The sequence below is a fragment of the Hevea brasiliensis genome, chromosome 12 (genome assembly GCF_030052815.1).
Source record: "Hevea brasiliensis isolate MT/VB/25A 57/8 chromosome 12, ASM3005281v1, whole genome shotgun sequence".
NCBI classification, from domain to species: Eukaryota; Viridiplantae; Streptophyta; class Magnoliopsida; order Malpighiales; family Euphorbiaceae; genus Hevea; species Hevea brasiliensis.
The window spans coordinates 59,158,074-59,169,367 of NC_079504.1; the positions used below are offsets into that span (position 1 = coordinate 59,158,074).

The 11,294-nt window shown below is 35.7% G+C and overlaps 1 pseudogene; it reads right to left on the bottom strand.

Annotated features, from left to right (window-relative positions):
* Nucleotides 1–2,747: 2,747 nt before the first annotated feature.
* On the bottom strand, nucleotides 2,748–10,532 carry LOC131171451 (ubiquitin-activating enzyme E1 1-like; annotated as a pseudogene).
* Nucleotides 10,533–11,294: the final 762 nt, after the last annotated feature.

Consider the following 11,294-nt stretch of genomic DNA (forward strand, 5'->3'; position numbering starts at 1 on the left):
AACAAAATATTAATGGACCTTTTCAATTACACATAAGCAGTTACGTAATGAGAAAAGTGTCATTGCCTTTTATTAATAAAATATATATATAAGATACATACAAAATGCTATGCTCTTGGGCATACTACTATGCTGAATAATATGAATAATGTTTTAGTTGGTTTACTCACTAAGCTTCCTCATGCTTAAACCTTTCCCTAATCCCTAGGTGAAGAGATGCAGTAGAGTTACCTATAGGAAGAGCTAGGCGGGGCATGAGTCTAGTAAGTTCTTTGTATGTTGAGTTTGTAGAAACGGACATGTAAATTATAAATGGTTAGATGTTGTGCTTGGTTTTGATGGATTGTAATATGAAAGGCACAAGTATAAGAATGCATGTATGTTTATCTTAATCCATGAGCACACTCATTAACTATTTATGAATGCATATAAAGATTGCACTTTAGCATTTGATGAATGATATAAAAAGGTTCTAATTCTGAACCATTTTTAAAGAAAATGTTTTATGCTTAATGTAAATGCTAAAGTGTGATTGTTTATGAGTTGCTTGGATTTTTTTTTTTTTTATGGAATTAGAATATTTTTTATAGGTTTTTAGGCTTGCTATGAGTTCGGCCTCTTAAAGCGGACTGTTCTTTGGGTCGTTACACAGAACTGCCTCCACATTTGATTATGGTCATCAAAAGTTAAAGGGGTGCTACAGTAGTAGACACTGTAGGTCGTGTCACACTTGGTTGAAATCCTTGAATGTTAGATGTAACATAATCTCTCAGAGGCTTAGTGTCCTACTCTGCCATTTTCAAAGATTTGCCCTCTTGTTGCTTCTTCTCCTTTTTAATAGATTTTAGAGTTTTCTTGATTTATGGATCTAATAAAAGCAATGCCTCCTCTTGTTTAGCTCTGGTCATAAACTAAACAATAACTCCTAAAAACTGATCAAACAAGCAAAGTGAGGTATAAGAATTAAAAGAAAACAAAATAAAATGTCTAATTAATTAATTGCCTATTGTTCAATATCAAAGCATCGATCCTCGACAATAGTGCCAAAAATTTATTGTACAAAATCCTGCAAGTGCACTCATCATTAACAAGTAATAAAGTGGTGAGTGAGTATCATTTTCACGAGAACCATATTAAGTACTAAACTACACAACAATTATAATTATCTAATCTATTGAATCTGAGACAAATGATTAAACTAAAACTAACTATCATAAAAGGGAAATATTAACTAATTAACTAAACTGAAATATCAATAAATTAAAACATTTCAAAGTTAAGGGTTCACACTTTAATCAATCACAAGCTCAATCTAATTCATTCAATAAATAGGAAATTATTACTTTGAAGGAAATTAATCCTAATTTATCTTAAGTTCTCTCTCAAGGCACTCAAGTTTTATCTTAATCAACTTAAACCCTACTTTATGATGATCAAATTAATTAAAACTCATTAAGTTTCTTATTAATTTTCAGTTCCACATAGAATTCTAGCCTATCTATAGATCAGGAACCCTAAATTCAAAATCATGTTTATTCTAATACTAATCTTCACCCGATTAATATCTAGAATCTATACTAAGAAAGTACCAATACATAACATATATTAAGAACATAATAGATTTAATCAAAGAACAAAATACCCAATTTATTAAAGTGGATCAAATCAATCCATAATTGAATTGAAAATGCTATATTCCTAACTCTAGAATACGGAAACTACTCATACATGATGAGTTTTTCAATCAAGATTATAAAATAATAAAGAAAAGATATGAGAAGAAAATAGAATGAAAGAACCCAAATGGAGAATCGCAAACTTGGACATTTGGAACTTTAGCTGAAACTTTCTCTGAAAATCTTACAGATTCATTTATTGCATTGCCTGTCTCCAAGGTAATGTGCTCTTTTGAAAGTAATAAGGTTAATCCTGATTGAAATCCTAACTTCTCATATTTATATGTCTATTGAAAAACATTATTTCAAAGTCTTAAAAGCCTTAGAAAAATCCTAGGAATGGCAAGGAATTGAGAAAAGTCGAGTCTTAGTTTCTGTGGCCAAGAATTGCATGGGTCATGTAATCCTTTTAGTTTACACAGCCCAACCCCATGTAAGTCACTGCCACTTGAATTTCTGAAGTTTTTGGAGCACAAAACATTACATAGGCCTTTTTTAACACAAGCAATATAATTATATTCCTATAAGAACACAGGGCGTGTAATCTTACGTCTTAGGAACGTGAGCCGTGTAATATATAACACAGGCTGTGTCATCTTCTAGGACCTTCTACGATGGATTTTCATGTTTTGACACCTCTCCAATCACCTCTATTATTGTTTTTCAATAATAGCAATGGCTTTTGATTAGTTATTAAAATGAAAATTTCCATTACTTTTTGCTAATTTTTTAATAAGTAACAAATAAAAAGCATTATTTAAGAATTTTTTTTAAAACAAGAAAACAAATTACTAGAACCACAAATTTCTGGTGCCACTCCATCATCTTTATCATAATCCAATTAGATATGGCCCGGATTAAGATTGATTTGGTTAAATAAAAAATAATAGATAAATAAATAAAAATAATATACATTTATTGCTTCTGCGTGACAAAAAAGTTAAAAAGCATGAATATTAAAAGGTAAAAGTCAATAATTAAAAAATTGAATCAAATGATATTTTAAGATCTCATGCCCAACAGCCAACAGAATTTGGAAGAAAATAGTCAACCCGTGGATCATCATCAAAATAACAAAACAGGTATACATGATATTTGCTATTAAGTCTCCATATGATTCACATATGAATTTGATACTGGCAAATCTTAATCTGTGTTCACATGTGAAATTTGATACTGGCAAATCTTAATCTCTGGGTACTCCCAGATACAACATTGAGATGAAAGACCAAAAATATTGTCATCCTAGAATCACAGGCCCAAGTGATCAGGCAAATTGGAAATACAACTTAACGGTAGTAAATCGATACCGGAGGAATATCAATATCATTGTCATCATCGTCTTCGCATGCCACAACAACATCAAAATGAGAACGGAATGGAGGCAATTCTAATTTTGCCACTTCCCTAACCAAATCCACCACCTTCCTGTCCATTCTTTCTCTATGCTTAGGGAACATGCTATTGTAGAGCAGGCAACTGCCACATGAAATGCTATAAGCATTCAGCCCCTTATCCTTGAGCCATTGAAGAAGTTCCCTCAAAGTAGGATTATCCTTAATGATCCACCTGTCCCAAACGGTCCACTTCATGTCACGATGCTTGATAACCTTGGGCGGGACTGGCTCTGCCATGGAGAACAAAGGTAGTGCTAGGTTGGCAAATGTATTGCGGTAGTCTTCTAGTTTGTGCCCCCCATCAAGAACCTTGTACAACTCCAAGCACACGAGACCAGTTGCCATTGCTGTCGAGGTTGCAATAGCAGGAATGATCCTTCCTGCAATAAACTTGGCTTTCAGCTTATCAACCTCAGGAATGCTGTAGTTTCTTGCTCTCATGTTGGCAAGCGCAGCTATCACATCCATATGGAAGTTTGTATCATCATCCTGTAGATTTCATAGTATTTCAGTTGCCGTTCCAAACCAGCCAATTGAATTATTATGAGACAAGGTTGAAAGACAATTGTGAAACAGTGCCAAGGCCCGGTATCTTTGCCCACATAAAGAGTATTTTCGGGGCATTACCGAGTAATTCAATAACAAATGCAGCTCTGACCAATTCATACAGACATTCAATGTAGATCCAGCCAAGGCCCGATTCAGAACCAGAATGGGTCAAACCTGTTTATGGCTTGAACCAGAACCGAACCAATCAGCTCCAGGCCGAACTGCCTTTTTTCATTTAAAAAAAAAAAAATCTGAACTGTTGGACTTGGACCAGATTGAACCAGAACCTTAGGAGGTTCACAGTTCTGGGCCGATTTGAACTGGAACTGGCCCAGTGGCCCGGTCTAATTCCATGATCACAAGCTAAGAGCATATCAAGTCAGAAGACAGATCAATCAACACTTCAATATACAGTCAAAGAAATGCAAATTAAACATGTTTAAAAGGAAGATGTCAAGAGAGAACCTTCTCAAACTGAATTGGCTTCATCCTGTATCCTGGTGGCAAATTCTTCCTGCACTGCTCTAATCTCTTGATTAGTTCATTGATAATAACAATATCATCTGCAGATGCAGTAGCAAGACTAGTAGCCTTTTCATCCGTCACAATTTTCACATCTTTCTTTGGTTGAAATTCTGGTACTATGACCTTCTCAACAGCCTCAGCCAACATCTTAGGATTCTTGACCCAGTCAGGAACTGGAATGCCAAAAGACACTGCTCGAAGTATGGATGCTGACATGACAAAATGGAGGTGACCAGGATCAGAAGCTGAGAACTCAAGTGGATGAGGAAACCGCTTTGGAGCAGACCAGAATGGTGTCCCAGTACTAGTTGCAGCATCTTGAAATGTATAAATCAACTGATTCACACGATTAGCAAAATAATCTTCAAACCTGATTACAGAAGCAACATAGTGTCAGCAAACAAAGAAAAGGAATATATTCAATAATCACTTGGTTAAGGGGAGATCAAATCAGGAGAATACTTTAATCGAGCCCATGTAATGCAATCTTGGAATGTCTCACACTTTTCCTTGTCAAGACACTCAAGAACACGTTCCAAGGTATCCCTGGCCAGAGCATCACCGGCATTAGCCATAGCAGTAGCATATTCAACCGGGTTGGATAGATAGGCATTCACTTCTGCTGGAGTTTTCTCAAGCAAACCTTCAAACTCTGACCGAGCCCATGTCAAGCAGTGGTCAATATTGTGGGGGAATGAATGGACTGTGCACATGGGTGCTTGCTTCTCAGGTGGATCTCTAGAGGCACCATAGTTTTCAGTCAGGTGAGGAATGACCATCTGGGTGTTGCATTTGGCACCCAGGGTTCCAGACTCAAGGAGTGGCTTCTGGAAGTACAAGCATCTTTGATCAACATATAATCTTGCATTTACATTGTCTAAAGCATTTATGACAACAGTTAAATTCTCCCAAAATGTATCATCAAATACATTCTCAGTTTCAGGGCCCACACGATTTTGCAATGCTTCAATGTTGAGACTAGGATTTATTGATGCAGCAGCAGCAGCAGCAACTGTGGATTTGGCCTGCCCAATGTTCCAATCACGGAAGAGAAACTGCCTACTTAAGTTACTTTTCTCTATCACATCATCATCAGTTATTGTCAACCTTCCTTCTTTCCCACATGAAACACCCATTAATGCTACATTTTTCAAGAATTCACAGCCTAATGCACCAGATCCTACAATGAACACATTGGCATCCTCTAATTTCTTCTGGAGCTTAGATCCAAAAACTGAAATTTGTGCATCATAACGGCTATTTAATGGTTGAAAAGCACTGGGATCCAAATTCTCCGTAGGAAGTGACTCCAACGAGTCAAAATAGAAAAACTGTAAAAACAGAGAGAGAGAGAGAGAGAGAGAGAGAGAGAGAGAGATTAGTTTATAAAAAGAAGCAATTAATCAAAATGAAAAAAAAAAATGCTAAACTTCAGGACCAGAAAGGAGAGGCATATGAAAGCAAACTAATGGCCTCACCCATGCCAACAAAAATCTAAAACAAGGAGAAAAAACAAAAAGAGAAGGGCAGAAATGGGGGAAGGGTAAGAGAGTGTAAAGAACATGGCAACCTGAAAGAGAGGATGAAATTTTCCAGAACATGCTTTGACAACCTCTTGTCCCACAATGCCACCAAACATAGCAGCCATGGGATTCAGCACAGCCCTGGCACCAAAGGCAAAATGTCTAAGAAGTTTTAGATCAATGTCCTCCACTCTTCCATCTTCCAAGCGTTCATTGATGTTAGCAGTCAAAGTTATAAGCTTCTGAGCATCCTCTTCTGAACCAGCAACAGGGAACCGACCTAATTCTGACAAAAACTTATCCAGTGCCTGAAATGCTAGATGTAGGAGAGTTGGGCGATCAAACTTGGAATAATCGCTCAAAAGAAAATCACCAGGATCTTTAAGTGCTTCCTTCAGTGGCTTAAAGTTCAACATCTTGGGTTGTTTTACCTGTGTTACAATGCCACCTTTCTCATAGGTACCAAATTTTAAGGTATCCTCGTCAAGAGTAAAGGAATATGGCCTAGCATTTTTAATCTTCCTTGGCTTTCCATCATTTAGCTCTGTCATTCCATGAACTTCAGAGAATACAACAAGATCCCCATCCTCAAACTCAAGCCTCTCATCATCCAAACATGATACTAGAGCAGGGTTGTCATTGCTGATGGATGCAATTATACCCGTGTGTGGATCCTCTCCATCAACATCAAAAACTGTGAATTCAGGTCCAAAGTCACAAAACACAGAACCAAAAAGACCTCTAACTTCAGCCTTAATGAAAGAGATAGGCGGCTTATGACTATGGCAGTAGTCATTAAACTCAATGGCCTTCTTAAGATTGATATCAGTAAAAACAACAGCCTGCATCAACAAAAAACACGGATCTATACAAAATAAAATAAGAAAAAATATTGCATATAACACATCCACAAGAAAGAAATAACATTGACAAATACATACAAAAAGGAAATTAAAAATATAAGAAAAATAAATAACTAACTAAAGCTAATATAAGCTTGAATTTCTCCCTTTCCCAAAGATACATAAACAAAAAGAGCAATATTATTGCAATTGCAACTTATTTACAATTGTCAGATAAAATCTATTATCCTTGGGACTCATTCATGTCCACACCCATTTTTCACATTTTCATAGATTTCTCCAGCAATTTGCGATACTCTAGTGAAAGTTACCAAGGAAACATGTGAATCATCAAAGCCCCAAAAGAGAAAGGGAGAAAAGAAGAGGAGGGGATGCAATAACACTGCTTATTTAGAATTTCAAACACATTCTGTACATTTGACATGTGAAACTCCTATAATATTGATAATTAATAATTCTATTTCATTATCAGTAGGCTCAGGCCTCTCTGAAATTGAGCTCCTTAATATATGGAAGTCCATAAATAAACAGAATAATCTTATAATGCTGGGCCACATAACAACATGAAGCAAATGCAAAAAGAAAAGTAAGTTTCTGTCTCCCTTTACTCTTTTGAATTTCAAAGTTTGAAACTTCAGTTTCAGTTAGAGGTGCTGAAGTGAAGATTCACTTAATTCTGATCCAACTATTCAGTCAGACAAGAACAAGTTGAACTATATTTTACAGCCAACAGCATATCTCTACAGTTTTGCAAGTCAGTCTCCCAAATTAATGGTTTCTGATTCAGGTGCCCTAAAAAGCCCTAGAACAAAAGGGAATAGCCATTAATTAAAGGCGTAATCATGGTTTTAAATAACAGCCGTTACATAATGCAATGTCCATTATTTACAGTTATTGAGGGCGCTCGTTACAGTTACCCATTATATATAGACAAAAAAAAATTGCAAGTGCAATGGCCGTTGCACCCATTAGTTAAAGGTAAAAGCTGTTATTTGCCGTTAAGTAACGGTAACGGCCATTACTCCTGTGGAATTCCTTCTTTTCTTTTCTTTTCTTTTCTTTTCTTTTCTTTTCTCTCTCTCTCTCTCTCTTTTTTTTTTTTTTTGGGTTCAGAGGGGGGCAAGCAACTCATTTGTAACTCTTCTATTTATCCACCTAAAATTTTCTATCTTTCTACAAATCTAACTTAACTTCAAAACCAGGAAGATTCGGCCAAGTCTAGAATTTGTCCTTCATTGGCATCATAAAATACAAAATGGAATCTTCAACAAATAAGGGGTGAAAAACATCAACAACCTCTTTATGCAATCAATCAAATCCTAAACTCATTCAACAAACCACCCAAAATCCCACAATCACAACTAATATTGTTGATGAACTGTCCACTAGTTAGAAAGAAATAAGCATTAGATCCATTAATATGAATTGAGAATTCAGCAATACATACACAAACCTTACCCAAATTGTTAATCCCAAAACCCATTCTGCCAAACATAGAAGAGAGAGAGAGAGAGAGAGAGAGAGAGGAAAAGGGAGAGACAGAGACAACTACCAGTTCAAAAAGATGTATTCTTTCTCAACATATACCTGCATTCTCCTAAATTTTTTGAATCCACTGACTGGCAATAAGCAAATCAAGAAATGCTTTACCAACAAAGCACATAATTACATGGCAAATATGTATTCCAGGTCCAGGGGATTTTGGCTCATCATGGTATAATCCTTATTCAATGTGATATATCCTTAATGGGACCAGTTTATCCCCAAATCCTCATAACCCCAGTTCCTAGGTGTGGCATTCCTAATTCGGAAAGCAGCTATTCAAAACTTCAACTCATATCCCATCCCCCTCACCCCCTGGGAAAAAAAAGGAAGAAGAAAATAAATAAATAAATAAATGACTAATTTGCATCTGCCTGCAGATCACAAACTCCAATGCTATTAACCTTAATTAATACGGAGACTGCTTAACTAAATCAGTCAATTCACATAGAATTTGTTCCAAAACTTTTTAAGAAGGAAAAAAGGAAAATTATGAAATGAAATAACCAGGGAAATTCATATTCAGTAGCATATTCATGCATGCCTTATTAGTAACCTTCATAGATAACCACTATGCAAATAGTGGGATTATCCAACAGGTCATTTATCTTTTCTAGTCAAGATGGTATGATCCATTTATTCAAAATATTCTTGTGATATTATCAATGAATAGAAATCCACAACAACGGAAATGCCTTTCTTTGGAATAACAACACTAACAAGAAATTCAACAAAATACCTGGAAATCAGAAAGTTTCTCTTTTGTTAGTTCCGTAGTTAAGGTCGAAACAACCACTGCATTATTGAGTTCCTGCAACTTCTGAACAGAAGCTAATGCCCTGTTCTTTCCAACATCTTTCTCAGAAAAAACAAAATTACCGGATAAATCCCACAGCTCAACCTCCCCTTCATCGTGCAATGCTATAGACTTGACCCCAGCAAGAATAAGGTTTTTAGCTGCAGCAAGAGAAGAAACACACATTATACAGTATGTCACAGAGCTGGTATAAGATCAAATTAAAGGTACTAGCACTATTTTAGTCCTGTCCAACATAAACCGTGGCTTCAATACACAGAGGCGCATGCACATTACAAAAATATCTCAAAAAGAATAACTCTAAATCTCAAGAAAGATCAAATTCTTCTACCAAATTAGATAGCTGTATGCACATACCATAATACAAACAACTGAATACACTAGAAAACAAGGTTAACAAACTGATGTAGAACCAATATAATAATCAAAGGAGATAAAAAAAATTAAAAAAAAAAAAAAGAACTCCCAAGATTTTAATTAATTCTCGATTGTCAATAATAATTTCATAACAAGCTCTACTAAAATACCTAGATGACATGGTTATTTATATTATAATAACTAGTCCTACCAGCACTAGGATTAGGAATCCCAAAATAAGAAAATATTAAACCAACATTAATTAGGAATACTCTGCAACACAAACTCCTCAATAAATAGATACTACTTATTTAAATTTCCTAAATTTCATCCTAAAATGGGTAAACCCAAAATCCCTAGTAGAATGTCCTACATCATTCCCCTTGGTTGAAAAGAACTCAACTCCGAAGAGTTGAACTGCAAATAATTGAAATGTCTCTTCAGTAATCCAAGTAGCATCCGAATCGAAACGACCATGCCACTTGACAAGAAATCTGTAACAACCACATTGAGAGGAATTAATAAACTAATCATCTAACACAGCTTCAAGATGATGCTGGTGATGCGTTGTTATGGACAGTAGTAAGGGCTTATGGAACAGCAGGGAAACATGAGAAAGAAAAGAAATTCAGTAGCAATGAAGTGCAAGAAAGACCACCAGGCGAGGGAAAAAAATTCAAGAAAAGCCAAAATTTTGCAGAATGAATTCTTTGGGTAATTTCATTTTAATTAAACAAAAATCTAACAAGATAAGATGGTTTTATCATATCATATCATATCCATACCAATCTCAGCACCAAGACCTTGCATGCCCGAGACTAGGACATTGGAGGCAAAAAGCCGCCGCATGGTTTCACGGCCATACACAGCAAGTTGCCGGCTGTGCAGATCCTCATCAATATCACCCAGATTTGCATCACCAGGCGCCATAATCAAATCGCTACTACTGTTGTCGCTGTTGTTGCCAACGATGCTAGTGTTGATGTTGTTGGTGGTAGTTGTAGCGTTTTCCGTTGATTCCAAAACGCAACCGAACCGATGCTTCTTAATCGAGGTATTACCTGCTGTTTTGCTTCAGTTATCTTCTTCTCCTTCTAGAAGCACGCATTATACTGGCCTGTTTCTTGGAATCATAAAGTACAGTTTTCTGCCTATCTAGCCACAAAACCCAATAGAAATTGTTAAAATTTGAACCACCCCAGAGAATTTGCGATTATAAAACATTAATCCCTCAAAGATCGGCGCCAAAACTATAAACCTAACCCTAGTTTAAGGTTCCACATGATTCCAAGGCAAAGATGGCAAGCAAAGAAAGATCATTAACAATCTAACAAGGAGAAAGAAACGTACCGACTAGGATTGTGATTTGAGGAACAATAACACGAAATTGGATAAGAGGAAGCGAGCGAGAGCCAAATTTGGTTCTAATTCGTTTCTTGAAGTGTAGTACTAAGTGATTTTGCTTCATTTATACAAAGGAAACGGAAAAAGGGCATATGTGGATTTTGAACAAGAGTAGGGTTATGGGCTAAGGACAGATGCTGTTTGGCGGAGTCGCTACTGTACTATACATCATCATCTTCTACACGTTTTGAGAGAACGAGGGGCTTTTGGCGTGGACATAGAGAGGAGAGGAAGATGGTTGTTGTGCTTGTGTGGGGCCTGCGAGAGATATCAACGGTGGATGATTCAACCATGTGATGAATGTGAAGTCGCTTAACTGTACAAAATTCGGAGATTTATGTGGTTACCAGCTTAAGAGAAAGTGAGTTTTCAAATTTGAGTCTAATAAATGAGTTATATATTTTAACATTAGATTAAATTAAACTAAATACCTATGGCACTGATTTAAGAATTTCTTTTAGTATATTATTAAATTTTAATTTATATTATAAAAATTTTTTAACTTTAATCTATATTTATTTAACATGTTGAATTTTAAAATATATTTTATTTATGAGTAGTCTTTATTTATAAATAAATTTTTATATTTAATATATTGAAATTTAAAGTACAACAAAATATTATATTTAAAATAAAACAGA